Raw genomic sequence first — 19017 nt, 5'->3', positions numbered from 1 at the left:
GGAGTGTCTTATTTTGGCTTTTCCTTTCTCTGCGTAACGTTGGGCTGTTGGCAGAGGAGAAGGGGGGGGATTTTGTTTTCCTAATGTCCATGTACTCAGGTATTTCTGTTAGAGGAGGCAAAGTCAAAGAAATGCTAATCAAATATCCAAGAGTGCACAGTGCTGACATCCGCACCTCACTACTATATGGCCTTTCATTAGCATTACCTAAATGTACAACCGTACAAAGAGCAGATTTCCTTAGCAACAGGGCTGCCTTCATATTTCCTCCCCACTACCCCCTGCCCTTAGAAGAAAAATGACTTCAGCTCTTTCTCTGAGCAGTGCTGCAGCAGTGCTCCACGACGCTGCCAGGCTTTGCTATATGCTGCATCTGGGACGCCTGGCTCTCCACGCTGGGATCCGCCAGCCATAAAGCAGCCTCTTGACTTAGCTCTTCTGTACAGCCACAATAAAACTCCTCTCTTTTCCTCACGGAGCATATGCAAAACAGCCCTGTAACAGCAGAGGGGGGATCCTCTCCTCCAGATGACTTACAGCTCCCCTTGCTGAGGGAGGATGTCCAGCATGCTCCGTGGTGCCGGCATTGCCAGCTGATGACTCCTCTGCTCCCTGCCACCTGGTTGTGGGGTGACAGCTGCCCGTGTCCCCAAATCGCACTTTAAGCCACCTTCGCCTTGGGCAGGGAGCTGCCAACCCCCCTCTCCCCGGATCTGGGCCAGGAAGACTGAACACTTCATCCTCCGCGCTCTCCCCCGGTGCCACAGCCTGGTGCGCTGGGCTATTTTAAGAGCTCGTCTGGGAGACTGGCACACGCACCGCGCTGCCGGGAACTCCCTGCTTCTGTTTCAAAAAAGCCGGAGGCTGGGAGCCTGCTGGGACTCACCCCTGTGATTCCCAAGGTCTGACCCTCCTCTCGCTGGGACTGGCGCAACGCTGCTGAGTCAAACGGAATTAGTCCCAATTAGCACCGGTGAAACCGGAGGAGAATCGTGCCCTCCCCGGCATTTCAACTCCCCTCCAGCCAGAGGCTGGGACCACTGAGCCTCCCCCTCCAGGCATGCCCCTGCTTTTCATCTCCCCGCTCTCCAACCTGCTTGTTCTGTGTCGCCATTCCCTGCCTTTTCCACATGGATACTTCTCCCTTTCCCATTATGATGGGGTCTTTGATTGCACGATCGCATAACTATAATGAGACAAATATTTATTTTGCAGATATGGGTTAATCAGACCGAAGGTATAGAAATATTTCATGCGCTAATCAGAGTACCTTCAGCAATCAGTATAGTAAATAACTCAGGTAAATTAACATAGGAGAGTTCCCTTATCAGGTTTTAGTCTAAGATATATGTGCATTAAGGACTAATTTGCTCTCCCCCCTCAGATTTGGGCTGGAGCCCAAGATGAGGTTGAGACCAAGGTTCCCTCCCATCAGCTTTCAGGGGAGCTGTGCGGGCTTCGCTCCTGGCAGGATCAGACGCCAGGATGAATATTCAGCAGCACAAACGCCTTTGTTTTCTGTGCTCTGCACCTTTAAATTTCCAAGGGCTCTGCTGTTTGCAGCTCAGACAGCCTTTTTGCATTCAGTTCGCTGCAAGCTGACACAGAAGACACGATGGAGCAGGTTGTGTCTCCTGCTCTGAGCCCTTCACGCCACTCTGGCAGCGTTCAGGGGCCATATTAAGAGCTGTGAGTAATTAGTGAATTCCTCCTGCCCCAGAGCGGCATGGAGCAGCCATATGGGGCATCTCTTGGCAGGCTGGCAGTGGCCAGCGGGCATATGCAGTGCCAAGAGCAGAGGTGGCTCAGGGACATTGGGCTCTCTGCAGGTCCAGAGGGGCCGAGAGTAGGATGAGCCAAGTGAAAGCCCAAGAAGGGCTCTTTGCTTCAAAAGGCCTTCCCAGGGTGCTCACCCAAGCGCCTGCAAATTAGCAGTCCCAGGAGACACCTTATAGGATCATTAAGGTTGGAAAAGACCATCAAGAGCTGCGCAGATTTCCCCAGCCTCAGTGTTCCCCGAGCAGGAGTGGCTGTGCTCCTGCCCCAAAGCAGCTCCTACAACTGTATTTTCCCTGTTTTGCTCTGAAAAAGCTCCCGCAGAGGAAACGCAGAGGATCTGCCCTTGCCTCTGTCATGTTTTGGGATCCCTGAGAACAAAAAGCACCGGAGGAATGGCAGGCATTATAGTAACGATGGTGACAAATTTAATTAGAGCAGGAAGCTCTGGAGTGGATTTCAAATGGCAACACGGCATTTTGTGTGAAAGCATTGCCTCGCTTCCCCCCCTCCCCTCCCCGCCTCCACCACGCGGCTCCATCCAAACCCACCCCACCCCGCGGGATGCATCCCTCTAATTTTCCCACATGTTGTCCCCTTCATCCTTCCCCCCCCCCAACTCCTGAACCAACACATTCCCGCGGTCTGGAAAATGCAACCGTAGGAGCAATTCAATAATACAGCGGCCAGATGTGCAACAGTATATCCAACATGTCATTCAAAGGAGCCCTTCAGTGGAGCCGAGACATGCTATCCCGCAATCTTAACTAATACATCCTGAGGCCCTGGAGGAGTTGATGGATGTATACAATTCCCTTTCCTACAGCTGTGGTCCCTTTTAGAGTGGGCATCCAGACTCAACAATAGCCCTGCTGTTGCTTTCAAGACAGAACCTCTTCAGACAAACCAGGCTTAATCCTGACCCCGCTTACACCCACCCGGGCTCTGCCGAGGTCGGTGGGGTTTGGGAGCCAAGGGCTGGGAGCAGGATCCAGCCTCATGGAGACGCTGTCTGCTGTTTCACCTTGTGCTACAGGCTCTGAGAAACCTTGGTAACTGGTTGGAATATAACCACCTTGGGGAAAAGGCAAGCAGAGAGGAGCAGGTAATAAGATTTCTAACTGGTGCTGGTAGAAAGAAGGAAGTAATATAACAGTTTAATTAATCTATGCCTATTAGCGTTATTAAAGAAAACAGGGAGCTATTGGAGATTTACCTCGGAGAATATCATCAAACGGGGACCTTCTGCAGGGAATTTTATGTCTCTGTGCCCAATTTATAACCAGCACGGAGGTGTGGTGTTAGTGACAGCCAGTGCTGAAATGTCACAGTGCTTAGAAGTCATTAGCTGGGGACACAGGGAGAGAGAAAGAGAGGATGGAGGAGGGGACAAGGGAGAAATGGGGAAGGAAGGAAAAGGAATTAATTTAATTAAAAATATCTTTAGAGCCTGTCTCTTGATTTGTGTGGTTTTGGGGCTTGGCAGAGCTGCTGAGAACGGTGTGGAAGGAAAATCAAGGTTGCTGGGGCTTTTTGAAGCTGATAAAAAAAAATAAGCACACTTTTCATGTTCAGGAAGATAAATCCCCATTTTCTCAGTCTCAAGACAATCCAGTTATTTACTGACAGTTTTACTGTGAAATAAAAAGGGCTTTAAGCTCCTTTCTACTTGATGTCTCCATAGCCTGAATATTATTAGATCCCAGCCTGGTGCAGCTGGAGTTTTGGTTAATAAATTTAACGTCATTAGACAGAAAAGCCTTCGACTGAATGTTGCAATTCTTCCCCCCCCCCTTTTTTTTTTGCTGTTGCAGTCAGACTGTATGTAGGTGGTAAGAATCAAAAGAAAGGAAGTATGCTTGGCAAATAGGGGAGTGCTAAAAAAAGGTTTTGCTCAGGCTGGGGGTTCAGTGCGAGGGTGTTTCACCCGCACACAAGGCAGGGCTGAGCCCCCCCCAGGGGATGCACCCTGACATGGCACTGATTTCACAGCATCTCTCTTCAGGAGAGCAAAACTGATTTCACAGTGGTGGGGTGTCTCGGGGTGCTTGTCCTACTCAAAGTGGTGGCACTGTGGGTGGCCATGACACTGCCACCGCAGCAAGGTCTCGGGTGGTCCCTGGGAGCAGCAATGCCACGATGCTCAGGGGCTGTCTTCGTGCCACCACCACAGGGTTGCACTTAGGGTGGCTCCTCTGAGAGGAAAGTCTGCTTTTCCACCCAAAGTCTGCCTCAGAGCCACTGCAAGGCCAAGTGTTGGTGCAGCAAAATGTGCCTTGGTGGGACGAGGAGGGGAACAGCCATGGTGGGGTGTGCGAGGGGAAGGCAGGTGGCAGAGGAGCTGCTGTTCTTCCCCACAGGGAGACAGGCAGCTGCAGCCCCTCAGAGTGGGGTTTGCTCCCATGGAGGGAGAGCTCCCACTCAAAACCAGGCAGGTCCCTGTTCTCCCCTCAGGGTCACTGTGTCTCCTCCTGCCAGCCCCTGTCCTCAGCTGCTGCCCCTGCCATGGCCACGTGCGTTCTCCTCCCAGCAAACATGCTGACTGGGAGGAAGACACCATGGAAAACACCATGGAAAACACCACAGCACTCTCATCCCCCACCACACACCTCCTCTGCCTATTCCCCAGCTCCTGCCCTGCCACCTTCCCACCACACACAGGCGGCTGCCATGGCCAGGCCGTCCCTCCCTGCTGAGCCTGAAGCACGTCAGGCTTGGGGGGATGCTTTGCTCTGGGGAGCTGGTCCTGGTGTGTTGGCTATAACATGCCCCAGGTGGTGGGTTTCTGATCCTAAAACCCCGTGGGTATTGTGGACACCAGCAGAAGGCTCTCATGGTGGAAGTGAGACGCTGAGTGACCCCCCCGCGCAGGCAGCCCTGCGGCCATGGGATTCACTCCAGGAGAAAGAGCCTCTGAGCCCTTTTACAAAATAAACAGCGGTGGCTGGAAGTGCAGGAGCAGGAGAGGGGTCTCAGGGAGATAGTGAGGGGCCGGGCAGGGACGGTTGCGGAGCTGGGGGCTGCCGGGACGGGAAGGAAGTGGTTGTTGTGGGAGTAACGTCAGGAAGAGCTTTGGCTGGGGCCCGGGTGGGCAGGGAGAGGGGAGATCAGAGAGTTCATGGGACAGCAACGAGGAGGAAGTGCCCAAGGGAGAGGAGCCGAGGGGAAGAGCCTGGTGTGGGGACGGGGAAAGGCTGAGCATTCACCCAGTCAGGAGATACCTATCCTGGGAGCACAGCCGACCCCAAAATCCTGCTGGATTGGGTTTGCTTCCCTGCCCAAAGCCATTTATGAAAAAAAGTTGTTTTGTTTTTGAAAAAAATCCCCCCTCCGGTGAATAAAAGCAAAACAAATAACCACAAGAGGCGAGGTTGGGTAATGAGCAGCAGATGGCTGGCGATAACAGGTACCTTCATACCTGCGCACCCCTAATCCACAGCCTTCCCACTTGGAGGTGCTCCCAGATCCGCGGCTCTCGCCAGCCCAACAATCCCAGCCCGGTTAGAGGATACGGGAGTGCAGACAGCAGCGAGCTGCTTTAGGGAAATCCAGTTTGGAGCCAAGTCAATGCATGCAGAGTCATTAATCTAGGTCTGGTGCCAATAGGGATGGCTTTGCATTAGCCGGGCCCCTTTGTAGTTCAGACAATCAGTCGTATTCAACCAGCGCGAGATAACGCTGCAGAAAGCTGAGACCATCGCAGCTCATTCCTCCTGTAAGGGGAGGGGGGAGAGGATTTACAGGCAAAATAGCATTGCATTAATGGGACTGCTCAGTATTCTGCACAGACGCTGGCGGATAATGTCTTTGCAAACTAACTGCAATAAATTAATTAAATTAATCTACTATGCCGTGCTTGTCCCCACCCAACATCAAATTCAAGGATGATCAGGGCTTGCCTTATCCTCCATAGCCTACGAAAGAATCTGATCTCACTTGCTCTAGAGTTTCTGAGGCACTGAATTGCAAAGTACCACCTGCCTCACTAAACTAATCACCAGCCTGGTGGTTTAGATCACATCAGTTTTACATGTAATTAAGACTGTCCAGGAGGGCATGCAGCTGCTTACATGGTCGTTCCCTCTTATACAGCAACGTGCCTCCTGCTCAGATAGGTGCAATTAAACAAGCCTGTTCACAGTCATTAAGCATTAATGCACCTCATTAGCATAAGAACTGGAAGAAGCTTTGATGCAGGGAACCCCGCAGGAGAAGGAGATAGAGAGAGATGTACATACAGACAGGAAGGCGAAGGGCTGGGCCACCACCTTCTCGTGGCCCCGACCAACCATTCCAGCTCCATTTCTCCAAAGCAATGAGCCATGCCGTGCCCTCCTCCCCAGAAATGGGACTGGGTTATCTTTCTCTCCCCCTCCCCCTCTTTCTAAATTATGCTGGTGGAAAGGGAAAAAAAAACCCACCACACCAAACTGTTGGGATATTAACCTAGCGAATCCATTAATAAGCTGAACTCTCTGTTGGCTTTGACACAGCACACTAAAGCTTTAAAGAGACAGGGCCCCAGACACTGGAGATAGGGGCAGAGACAACAGCGCTAACAAAGAGCCACTGTTGCCACGGCCGTGGCCATCTCGGGTAGGTCCAGCTGTCTTTGGTGTTCTGTTTTCCAGACACAAAGAGCAGACTGAACCGTTTTGGTCTGAATGGCTTTCATTTGATGGTAGAGAAAATGAGAGGGAAGAAAGAACCTAAGTAAAGTGTCCAGGAGAGAGGAGGAAAAAAAAAAAAAAAAAAGGACAGGAGAGGGAAAAAAAGAGCATGGTGTGCTGCAGGTCTCCAGTGAGAGAGGCTGCAGCTCCCCTGAGCACAAAATGGGGCTGTCTCAGGGCGCAAAGGAAAGGCGATGTGATTTTGGAGCAGGATGGAAGTGAGGATCTGTGGGCAAGCAGGATGTACGCTCCAGGGGAGCCAGGATGGATGCTGACTGTGTCCTACCTGCCTGCCCAATGCTCTGCACAGCAATGTACAGGTCTCTCAGCACTGCCAGACCACAGACAACAAACAGCAGCTTGCCTAGCTTGGTTTTAATCTCACGGGACAACCTGTGTTTGTACAGTCCCTGGCCCCACCAGGCTCAGAGCCTGTTAGGAGCCTCCAGCCTGGACCTCGGTGTGTTAGTATGTGGAGCCTGAGCGAGCGTTACTGTCACCTCATCAAGAAACGAGTGAATCAGCTGGAAAAAGGGAATCTCTGAGTGAAATGGCTGTAAGGAACCACCAGATGCTACCATGGAGCTGTTCTAAATCCACACCTCAGCCCAATCCATATCCTAAGGCTCCATCCCAAGCTGGGACAGGACGAGCTCACCCTGAACAGCCCTTCCACCGCACCCTCAAGGTGCCCAAGTCATTCCCTTGCACCTCTACCAGAGGCCAAACCTGCACCCTGTAAGCTTGAAAAACAGGTCTGAAATGCCCAGTCAAGGTTCCTCTTTTATAAAACACAGCTCTGAAAGCCAGAAATGGAAGCTGAGACTGGACAAATCTGTACCCACCCACTGGAAAGCCAGGCGGGCTTGCCAGTACAATACACTCTCCAGCCTCCATCTAGTCCAGCTCATAAGTGATAAAAGCGTCCACGACTGCAGCTCTCATCTGGGAAGAAGAACAAACAACCCAAGTAGATCTTACCACTGGGAAATGGTTTCTAAGGGTCTCCAGAGATATCCTTTTTCCTACGCTCATTCCATTAGTGCTGTGCATGCTCCATTGTCCCAGTCTCTCCCTCCTTAGTGGTTACATCCTACAAACACAAACAGATTTCGAATCCCCTGTAGCTCTTTGGCCCATGTTGATAATAATTCTCCCTCCTTGAGCACCTTTTATCTAGAGATCTGGAAGCATCTCCCTGGCATTATTAGCTATTAGCTTCTCCACCATCACACAACGTAGGGTGAGCAACTGTTACATCTCACAGCTGAGGGGCACTCTGGCACAGCACAATTAGGGATTCACTCCTGCCAAGTGGTGCATCCCCTTGTGCCCTATCGGTGGCACAGAGATGGCAGCATTTGGTCCCTGGATGATTTGGGCTAAATCCTAAAGGATTTGCCAACAGCATCAGCGAAAGGAAGAGATCCCAGGTTTGTGCCTGAATCACCAAACCCTCTGTTTTCCCTTCTGTGCATAGGGAAGTCAACAGAAAGTCTCCCATGGATGATAATGGGAAACTCAGGCTTTTTGAGTCAGTTGAAACAGCTTTTTTGGGGGGGTGGAGGTTTGGGCAAAGAGGCTTTTACTGCACAGTCATTTTGATAAACCAAGGAGCCGAGCTTTTACCCAGCAACAGGCTGGGAGAATGACTGATGGAGACCATGACCCCAGTGAACCACAGCCTTGCTCCCCCAGTCCCTTCCCATTTGCCTTTTGTGATTACAATTAGTAGTGGGGGCTGGCAGGTGGGGGAAAAATGAAATAAAATAAACTAGAAGCCCCCCCCTGCCCCGCTGCCAGCCCCTCATTGTCTGCAGAGGCTGGCTGGGGCTCTGCACACTGCAGTCCTCTGCCCATTGTACTGCTGAGAACATGCGAACAGACGCTCTCGGGCGATGGGTTTTATTGAACGCAACTTCAATGGCAAATGGAGAGAGAAAGGGGGGGGAGAGGAAAAAAAAAAAAAAGCAGCCTTGAAAATCCATGCCAAAAAAAAAGAGGTGGGGAGGGTGTTTTTTAATGCAATCAATGGCTCCTTCCTATAACTCTGCCTGTTGTGAGGAAATTTCTTTCCAGTAGCAGCCAGCAGCAGTCCCAAGGCTGTGACATTGCTGTAACGCTTGGAGCTCAGCTCTCTATCTCTGGCAGCAGCCCCGTCTTTTTGTCATTATTGGCTGTGATTGCAGGGGGTGAACGCCAGCTCGCCGAGTGCTGAGATATTGCTGCCTTCCCCTCCCTCTGGACAACCTGCCCTCGGAGAGGAGTTTGGGGAGGGGATGGGGGTGAAAGAGGGAGCTGAATCCTCTCTGCCTCCCCTGAGTATGCTCCGATCCAAGCCCACATGGAGAGGTAGAGGTCCCCAAGGCCCTTTTCGGAAAGCTCATTAGGAAAGTAGTGACAGATGCATTAGCTATTAAAAAAAAGGGGGGGAGAAGCTATCATAGAACTTTAAAAAAAAAGCAGCAGCAGTCGCCCGACAGTTTTATTGCTGTCAGATCCTTTTTTTCGTGGGCACATTGCAAAGCAGGAGAGGTTTGGGTAAATATCTGACGCATGCACGCACTTCCCATGCTCTGGGCTGTCAATAATCCAGCTGGGGTATTTCTCACACCCTCGGGAGGGAGCTGCCAGCTCTACCCATTGCCACTGCAGCTACTCACCCTTCCTATCCACCCCCGGCACCTCCTGGAGAGGAGTTTTTGGAACAGGCATGTCTGGCTGCATGCAAAGCTGCGGGAAGAACCTGCCAGGATGCCACGGGGGGCGAAAAAAAATGGGCGTCAGCTGCTGCCATCTCTGACTCTGAGCTGCAGCCTGGGGAGGACAGGTCTTGGCATGAGATGTTCCCTCCCAGTCTAAGCAGAGGCTGCTGAGATGGAGATAGAGTCCTGCATGCCAGGACCTGCTGTCCCTACAAGCTCCAGCAACACGCTCCATGGAAGGAGGGGTACAGGTCCCACAGTGCAACTGCACTGGACACACAGTGAGGCCCCTGGCCCTGTCTGACACCTCACATCACAACCCACAGCCCTTGGAGCTCAAGGAACAGGCACACACACATCAGTGGGGAGCACACAGGCAGGAGGAATCACCTCCATGCACCCAGGGTGAGTGACATCTGGCAGCAGCTGGAAGCCACGGAGACCCACGTAGGGACTGGGGACCAGGCATGGGTGCAGGCTGGAGATGGTGGGTGCTGGATGAAGATGCTCAGGATGGAGATCCAGGCTGGTGAGCTGCAGTGGGCAGGGGGGCAGATGATGGGGAGGAAGAGCCAGGATGATGGTGTAGGTTTTGTCCCTCCCTATCCTCTGAACTGAAAAGGCCACCACTGCTCTTACACCTGCATGAAGAGCAGAGCCCAGGTAATAACAGAAGAACAACAGATGTTGCACCTGCATGACGGCTCCCGAACGGCGCCAGACGAGCTGGAATTCACATCTGAGCCGCAACGGCAAAGCTCTTCACACAGACAGCAATGGGAAACAGGGATCAAAATACCACTTCCACAAACACGCTCCCAGCACCAGGTACTGCCTCCACACACAGACCATCCTCATCACTAGTAGACGCTCAAGCCAGATACATCCCCTCCAAGACCTCAGCATCCCTCAAAAAGGGGGCACAGCTATTTCAAAAGCAAGTATGGGGGTACCAGAGGCAGCCCTCAGCCCACACCCCCCGACCTCCCCTCCTGCCACCTCCCAGCCACAGTGAGGAGGCAGAAACCTCACCAGAGGAAAACAGCGGCAGCAGAAGCCGTCCCCCTCGGTCGAGTTTTAAATGGCTCTCAGATCCCTTCAAACAAATCTAAATGCACCGATCCTATTGTGTGCATAAATCTTTGCACCGGGGCCTGCACGCCTCCACACTATTGATAAAGAGAAACGAGTCTTAAATATTTAATGAGCGAATAAACCCGTTAAGAGGATATGATTAACTGCACGCCACAGCTCTGCATTTAAGGTGTCCCTGCTGTACCTTTAGAGGGGTTTTATTTTTAAGGGAAATCGGCAGCAGCAGCTGGTGGAAGCAAGCAGCCGGGCTGTGCGGGTGCCGCACGAACGGGAACGCCGGCGCAGCGCTCCACTTTGGAGGCATAAATATGCCACGGGAGCCCGTGTTATTAAGGGGGGGCTGAGAGGGGGCTGTATTGACTCAGCCCAAGGGTGAGGGGCAGAAAATAGAGCCAAGGGGGTTTTAGGTGAGGTGGCAGGAGCCAGGCTGTCGGTTAGAGAAGACATGTGAACTCTGCACCTTTCCGTCTCGCCTGGCAGCGAGGGGGCTGCTGGGGGGATCAGAAGACCTTGGAGCTATTTCCAGCTGAACCAGGGAGCTGGAGTGTGACCTTGGGCAAGTCACTTACGGTCACCCTCTGCCTGGAGTCGAGCTCTGCATGAGGCAACTGGAGTCTTTCCTGCTGAGGGTGCGGATCAAGGCAGTATGAGGTGTGACACCTGCTCCTACAATGAGGTGCCAGGATGGTTGAACTTTCCTTCCCTCTACTGAGCCAGCAGCAGCCCCAGCCCAGGCCTGGAGCATCAGGGGCCAGGGTACAACACACCAGCCAGCCCACAGGATGTTTCTCAGGCACAGAGAACCGCTGACGGGAAGATTTTATGAAACCAAGTGCTATAAATGTCCCCTTGCTATGTGACTTTTTATGTTTCTAAATTATTTTCATCATTATTTTTACCAGAGTGAGGTGAATAATACACAACAAACCACTGTGAATCATCACTCCAGTTTTCAGATATGTTAAATTTAGCTGTTTTGGTGCCACCTTTTTGTTTATATTCTCCAAGTGTTTCTTGCCAACAAGTTACCGACAGGGATTTTTGGCCAGGAAGGGAAAAAAAAAAAAAAAAAAAGCAAGACAGACTGTTAATGTTAAGCGTCAACTAAAGATATTGGAAGAAAGTGAATTTCAAATTCTTAATTGCAAGTTTCCCTCCCCAAACCTCAAGCCTAAAAATTAAGCCTGCCCAATCGGGAAGCCAAAACCCATCATGTGATGTGAGATCCCAATTAAAACGACTCTCATTCTTGAGACCGAGTATTCACAAAAGAGCGAAGACTGCGAATTATTTGCAGAAATTATCTGGAGAACAATTTTGAATAATGAATACGATGGGGGAAATCGCAGCCACTCGGAATACTTAATGCAACTACAAAAAAATCGCCAACAGTTTGCGAACAGGAAAGAGGTGAAACGTGTGGAATAGATCATTTAGCAGAGCCCTGCCACCATCAGTGGCTATTCCATAGGACCGAGGCCCCTGCATGGCTGTAAATGCTGCAGGAATTAGCTATAGCGACTGACGGGCAGATGGAAGTCATGCTTGGAGATACACCTAATCAAAGAGGCTGTGCTGCCACGGTCAAGTGAGGGACCCACACGCCTGTGACCTAGTATAAATCAGGGCAAGGCAACTCGGGAAACAGGATGTGCAAAGCCACCCCTGGCAGGAGGAAGGGATGCTCCGGGTGACGCAGCCGAGCGCGGAGCAGCTGGAGAGGAAGAGGCGCGTAGCCCTGACACACGCTGGCCAAGTCCCAAGAGACACGAGAGCAGAGTAACATCGAGGATGAGCTTCTGGACTGTGTGATTGCAGCTGGTGGAAGGGGTGGGAGATGCCCAGGGAAAGAAGAGGTTCCAGGTAGGTTCTGGAAAAAACATGGATGTGTGCTGCTTCACCAAATGCTGGCTCTGCCATGGGAAATACCGTCCCAGCAGCCAGGGACTGGGAGCATCCAGACATCTCCAGAGTCCGAAAGTGAGAGACAGGGCTTCAGCATAACCCACTCTGCCTCATATCCTCAAGCCCTGAGCTAAGCCAAACTCTGGCTTCACCCTGAGAGCTGCTCCCATGGCAATACTTGGAGTGTGTGGGACCAGAGAAGCAGGAATCTGCTAAAACCTGAATGCTCTGTCTTGCCCAGGAGCCAAACTCCACATCTTTGTTAGATTTACTTTATCACAGCACAAGCTGTGCATTGCACCTACCAGCACTGAGCATAGAGGCCAAACCCTCACCTCTGCCCTTGGAGCTCAGCTCGGAGAAAGGAGCTGAAGGGAGAAGTCAGGGAGAATGTGGGGGCAGAAGTAGGTAAAGGAGAGAGGATGCTGAAGGACCCTGGGGGGCAGGGCAAGGAGGAGATGGAGACCTTGGTTGGCCAGGCAAAGTCTGCAAGCAGTGCTCATGTGGGGAGATGCTGGGCCCTTTCCTGCCCAAATACTCTGTGTGAGGCAGAGCAACAGTGGTCTGGTAAAGATGGAGCTTTTTTACATCCCAGCCTGGTCAGCTGACGTTTATCAGGGTAACAAAAGGATACAGCCTGATCACAAGACAGGCTGACAGTGCATCTTCCCCTTCTGGGGAGGAAAGTCAAGTGCCAAAGTTGTAAAAGTAGTCCAGTCATCTTTCGTATCTTCCCTTGCCCGCAGTTTGACACGTGCAGGGATAGTTCCTCTCATCTTCCTTTGAAATAAAAGAGGAAAGAAAAGTGCAGAAAATTCTTCATTTCAGGTACAGGAATTAAAAAGAAACCAAATTCCTCCAATGTTTCACGTCAAATATTCCCCAAAGCTTCTGTTACGGCAATCTAAGAAAGCAGAGGCTGGATCTCTTGAATTCCCTTGAATTCAGGATGTTTCTATCAATCCATACCAGCATTTCAACAAGCCTAGCTGAGAATACTCAGGAAAGCCAGGCTGTTATATGCCTGGACTGCGGCAACAAGAGAACCACTCAGGAACTGAGAGACTCATTATTCGTTATTAACTCACCTGGAATCTCTGATTTCTTACGTGTTATTTTGCTACTTGGCTGAGAAGTGAAACAGCTCCTTAAAAAATAAAAAAAGGAAAAAGTGAACCACCCACCACTGCAGGATCATCTTTCCAGTGGATTCTAGTAGGTCATCAGCAACTGCATCAAAAGAGTGTCCTGGGGGCTTCAGGGTTTGCTTCTTGTGCCCCTTTATTTACTTCAGTTCCCTCTGTGTGCACTACCAGCCCCTGCAGAGATTGTTTTGCTCCAGCCTCTGCTTTTCCAGGTTCAGGCACTGGGTATTGCATTTGGCTGTTTTCAGAGCGTGGGTGTTTGCTTCACGTGTCCCCATAGAGCAGAGTCCCCTCGGAAAGCTGTTCCAGGCAGGAAACTGCTGCTGCTCCTGGTCAGGGAATCACATGGGGAAAATCAGTTTCTTTTTCAAAAGAGCCTCCAAGTGAGGAGTTTGTTCCAGAGAGATGGAGAACTGCTGAGATCCTATGGGCTCTGCTCCTTCCTCTCTGACAGATTCCCCCCAGCACCAATTTGGCTAGTATGGTGGTTTCCATAATTAATTTTTAGGGATAACTACTTGTTGGGATAACAACTTGCCAGGTTAACAACTTTCTATGCCCCAGCTCTCTTACAGCATCTGTGTGTTATTCTGCTGACCTTGCAGACAGGGAAACCAAGGCACAGAGCTGGAGAAGGACAAGGCTCCAGCAGCATCTCCAGCTGCAGCACTTGGGAGTTCCAATGGATGCTGCCCACGTGCTGCGATATCAGTATCACCCACAACCTGTCTGAACTTCCCCAAGGTCCCCTGATGAGGGATCTCCCATGTCCCCTCTGTCCCCACTCAGCTGCCATGAGCTGCTGGACTTGGTCTCTCTCTCCTGAGCATCACTTTCTGTCTCTGGCACCCAGCAGGCACCTCTCCTGACAGCAGGGCTCTGCCCCAGTGATGCTCAGGGTACCACCTTTCCCTGCACCATCCCCAGGAGGGCATCATAGCAGGGCTGGTGCATCTCCACCGTGGTTGGTGACAGCAGGGAGGACAATGACATTTGCTGCAGGAGCCTGACATTGAACCCAGCCAGTCAGAATGGCGGGTGTTTTGCTGGCAGGGGTAGCAGCTCTGCTCTGACACCGTCAGCGAGGGGACAGGAGAGGGAGGGGAAAGGAAAAAAGCCGAAGCAGCAGCCAGACAGCTGCCTCTTCCTCCTCCTCCTTTTGTGCAGAAATGTGGTTTTGTTTGTCAGTCAAACAGATTGTTTTCTCCTTCTTTGCAGGCCAATTGTTTCTGCTCCTGCAAGATAAGGGATTGAAAAGGGCTATATTTTTATGGCACTGAATCTAGGCCCTCCGAATTGGAGGGGAGACATCATGTGGGTGAGGGATGCCTGTTCAAACCAACAGTTTCTCTCCCCAGTTCCACTCTCCAATCCTATTTCCACCCCCACTTGCCTTTTTTCTCCTTCCTTCTCCTGCCTGGAGCTGCCTCTCAGCCCTCTCACTATTTAATCTCCGTCTCTCCGGTGGACTCAGGAGGTTTACACAGCTTCATCCTCTTTGCACCATCTGCTGAAAAGAATCTTTCCTCTGCTGCTCTGTCCAGCAGCTCCTCCTGCCATCCTCCCACCTAAAAATGGCAGAGCTGAGCTGGTGCCACAGCACATGACATCCTGAAGAACAAACCCCAGGAGAGGAGTTTCCTTTTCTGTGAAGGATTTGCCCAGAAAGCACTTTGGAGAGTCAGACCCCACAATGTGTCATGAGCAGGATGCAGATGAGGGAGGAAAACAGTCAATAAGAGCAAGCCCAGGCCAGGGAAAGACAGCAGGATCCTCTCTTGGATTCTAGAGTGGGTTCAAGGAGCCTGTGTCCAGTCTTCCTCCCTTCTCTTGTTGAACTCCCCCAAATTCACAGTCCAGATGGGATTCCATGATTCACAGTGATGAAAATGCCAGAGCAATGATCGTCAGCATCCCCAAGCCAATGGACCTGGAGAAGGTCCTTGCTCCAGGGATCACCAGGGCTGGAGGCAACCTCAGCCTTGCTGTATCCCAAGCATGAGTCCTCTGCTACTGTGCGTTGATCACATCACACACCAAGGACCAGAGGGAGGATTTGCCTCCCCTCCTTGGGGGATGAGAGCCTGGAAGGGGGCAGCGTGGTTCATATCCAACTCATAAGCCTCTCAGAGCTCAGGCTTGAGGACTGAGATTCACTCAATTAATTTTGCTTTGGCAAAAAGTCCATTTTTATTGCTATTTCATGCCTTCAGTATAGATTTTCCCTGCTCGTCTCAAAGGGATAATAAAACCCGACTCGTTCTTTTTATAAAAGTCTCACACTCCCTCTCTCACCAGGCTCTGTGTTCCCCAGCTAGAGATGTAAATTTAAAGGGGAAATGCTGTCATTTAAAACAAAACAAAACCAAAAAAAGCAACTCAGAAAGCCCAGCTTTGAGCATATTCCAGCTCTCAAAACTAGGCCGTGCAACCGAAGCAAAAACCAAGCTGCCACCTTCCCGCGGTGAAGAGGCATTCCCACAGCGATCCCACCCTCCCACCGGGGACCAGGGATGACTGCCAGCCCCAGAAGGCAACTCTCCATCTTGCAGAGCTGGTGATGGCCCTTGACTGCCTGGAATGTGTTGTTTTTTCCAGCCTGGAACTGGTGGGCACAGGTGGTGACCGCTGCTCAGAGACGGCTCTTTGCGCTTGGATGTGACACCGGTTCTCCAGCACCTGCACCTGCCTCCCTCCTCCTCTTCCTCCTCTTCCTCCACACCTGGTGAAAGCTTCCTTGCTGCTGGCCTCAAGCAGCTGTATGCCAGCCCTCCTGGGGAAAATCCCAAATCCACGCAATGTTGAAATCCCAAATCCACGCGATGCTGAGCATGTGGATTTTGAGCGTGTTTCCGAGCAGGCAATGGGACAGGATGGTGGCAGGACGATACACAGGTCTGCCTGTTCCACCCCAGCTGGGATGCATCCTGCCTGCTCTTCAGAAGGGCTGTAGCTGCAGAGCATCCCTCTGAGAGGTGAAGAAGGGAAAGGGAAATGCCTTTCCTGTGTCTCGTGCCCCGCTGCGGGGGATAGGATGCAAGCAGAAGCCAAGTAGAAGCCTTGTCATTAGTGAGTGGCAGCAATTGCCTGGGGAGAGGGTGGGGTCCCCAACACCAGCTGGATTTAAGAGCAGATACAAACCTGGCAGGGCTGATCCAGGCCGCTAGGATGGACTCAAGACGGTTCCCCCTGCCCTGGCCGTGTGTCTGATTTGGTGACGTGCAGAAATCCACCATCACTGGGACTCTCCTGTCTCAGCAGGAACCAGGAGCGAATCCAAAGCAGAGCGAAGCCATGCGAGGCGAGAGGAGACACGCAGGTGCCTGCACGGTGCCAACCCAGCACGGGACCGGACCAGGCTGACGGGTGACAGCCAAACCCTTCATATTCAAATGTTTTTCCTTCTCCCCATCCTTTCCCTTTTCCTGCGCCTCACTGCCAAGCTGCCTGCATGCCCTGGCTGCCGGGAACTCAGAGCCCTGCCTGCACCTGGCAGGGGAGGCAGCGCCCACGGCGAGAGGAAACCCACAGCTCGCTCTGCTCCTGCAGGTGTGCCTGCAACCCACAAAAGTTTTAGGGCAGCTAACAAGGATGGGCAGGAGAGGAAAGATGAGGAAACTCCCAGCGATACCACACTCCCTGACTGACTGATGGTCCGGCATCTCCAGGCTCAGCTCCAGTGCTGCCAGTGAGGCTGTGGAGTGGCTCCATCAGTTAAACCAAAGTTGTGCCATTTTCTCTGACGGCAGAACAAACCGTCCTTCCCTGCCGTGAGCTGCCAAGCCTGAGGGACTCTATAGAAAAGAATTCTGCAGCTGCCCCATTTCAGAGGGAAATCAGTTGGAGTCCCTAGATTTTCCTGCAGAGCCCTCACAAGGTTCGACCCTCCGGGCTGGAAAATCCTTAGCGAGCTGTGACAACCTCTGCAGCTCAGGCATAGGCGAGAGATGATTAAGACTGGCTGAAATCTCCCAGGACTCTTGACATGTGAGAGGCCCCATGCAAGACAGAGAACCACCTCGGGCTGCTCCTTGCAACCTGCAACTCCCCTCACCTTAGCACAGAGCTGAAGGGAGACCTCGGACTGAGTGAGGCCAGGAACCAGGTCACTGCTGCTGGTTTCCAGGCAGCAAAGGTTTGGAAGAGCAGAGGATCATTTAGCAGAGCGACAGTGAAGGTTCAGAGCAGAGCCTTCAAATTACACGCTACAGAGCACTTTTCCTGCCTAAAAGGTCTCTGAAATGACTGTGGCGGCTCTGAAACGAAGCACTCTGTATGCAATTGTTCCCTGGGGCTTGCAGCGGAGACAGAGCTGGGAGAGGAGAGGTGGGTCTGCGGTCCCTGGCACGGGCAGCTCCTCATCAGACAAGGATGCACACTTTTTCTGGGCTCCACGGCACAGCCGTGCCGCTTCCCTAAATCTCCACGGCGGTTTCTACCGGTTATGGTATTTTTTTTTTTTTTTTTTAATTTTTTATTTCTCACTTCCTGCCTTGAACTTCACACAGCTCCCGGCCCCAGGCTGCAGAGCTGCTGCTCAGGATGCAGTGCCCCCAGCCTTGTGCACAGACCCCCCCCTGGACCCCCCCACCACCATGGCTCTTGCCATGCCTTGAGGCACACCTCGATCCCATGGGAAACGGGGAGGGAAGAGCACCCGGGGGGAACATGTCCTTTCCTCCATCTCACTTGGCTTCTTCCCATCCTTCTTGACTCCATCCCCCAGCAGCTCGAGGTCCATTTTCATCAGGCAGTGACAGACACCAGGAGACACAGTCTCAGCACCAGCAGGCACCACGCACAGCCAACCTCTGCCTCACCCCCTGTGGGTCCCCCAACCCTCTGCCACCGACACACAGGTGACAGCACCCACATCCACAGAGCCACCACGGCGCTGCTCACCCACCTGGGGAACACACGCTGCCACCCCGGGGAAGGCAGCTGCGGGGTAGGAGCACTCCACAAAGTCCCGTCACTCAGCAGGAAACCATTTCTGGACCACCAAGGAGGCTCCGGAGATGCCCAGGAGCTGGAGCAGCTGGAGCTGAGCTGGAAGAGCTCTTGGAAGGTGCTGGCACCACCGGCAATGCCCTCCCTCCACTGGCACAGGGCCCTAGGAGCACTCTCCCATGCAAAACCCCAACTGTTGGGTTTGTTCTTCCAAACCATCACTTTGGGAGGTCACCTGAGGGCAGCCAACCCGGTCACCGCTCACAGCCAAGGGGATTGCTGGCAGGGGCCAGTGGGCACAAGAGCTTTCACCAAAGCCAAAACCTGCTCACATCTAAGGGATGGCATCGCACTGTCTAAGGCAGTGGGGGACAAACACACACCCCAGCAACATCCCCCTCTGACATCAGCAAGAACCTCCAGCAGGTCTGCGACGTCAGCCCGACACTTCCACCGGCCGGAGAGCCCTCGGGATGCCGACCCCCGGGCAGCTCAGCATCTGCATTGGAATCCCACCACCACGCTCAGGGTGCTACTCCAGCTGCACATTTCCAGCGGGGGTGGGAATACACACACACACACACACACACACACACAGAGGAATTTAAATGGAATTTCACAGCTGCAGCAGAAGGGCTCAGGGGGGGCTCGGGGCTATCAGAGACGCACCATGTCCCCCCTCGGCGTTTCGGCACCACCAGCTGGGAGCACCGCGGCCACCCGCACCCGCGGGACCGGGGGGGCCGGGGAGCCCCTCCGTGACGTCACCGA

The 19017-nt window shown here is 52.5% G+C and overlaps 1 protein-coding gene across 1 annotated transcript in view; it reads right to left on the bottom strand.

Annotated features, from left to right (window-relative positions):
- The window catches only part of RAI1 (retinoic acid induced 1), a 73467-nt gene extending 54858 nt beyond the window's left edge, over window positions 1-18609 (bottom strand). Inside the window, exons 1-2 of the mRNA XM_027656635.1 lie at window positions 18203-18609; window positions 7428-7539 (exon numbers count right to left, since the gene is read on the bottom strand). The gene's annotated coding sequence lies outside the window, so the exon portion shown is untranslated. The remainder of the gene's footprint in view (window positions 1-7427; window positions 7540-18202) is intronic.
- Window positions 18610-19017: the final 408 nt, after the last annotated feature.

This window comes from Corapipo altera, unplaced genomic scaffold (genome assembly GCF_003945725.1).
Source record: "Corapipo altera isolate COAL_440 unplaced genomic scaffold, ASM394572v1 104, whole genome shotgun sequence".
Classification (NCBI taxonomy): Eukaryota; Metazoa; Chordata; class Aves; order Passeriformes; family Pipridae; genus Corapipo; species Corapipo altera.
Note: the sequence above shows the minus strand (reverse complement) of the source record. Positions and strands in the feature narration are given on the sequence as shown.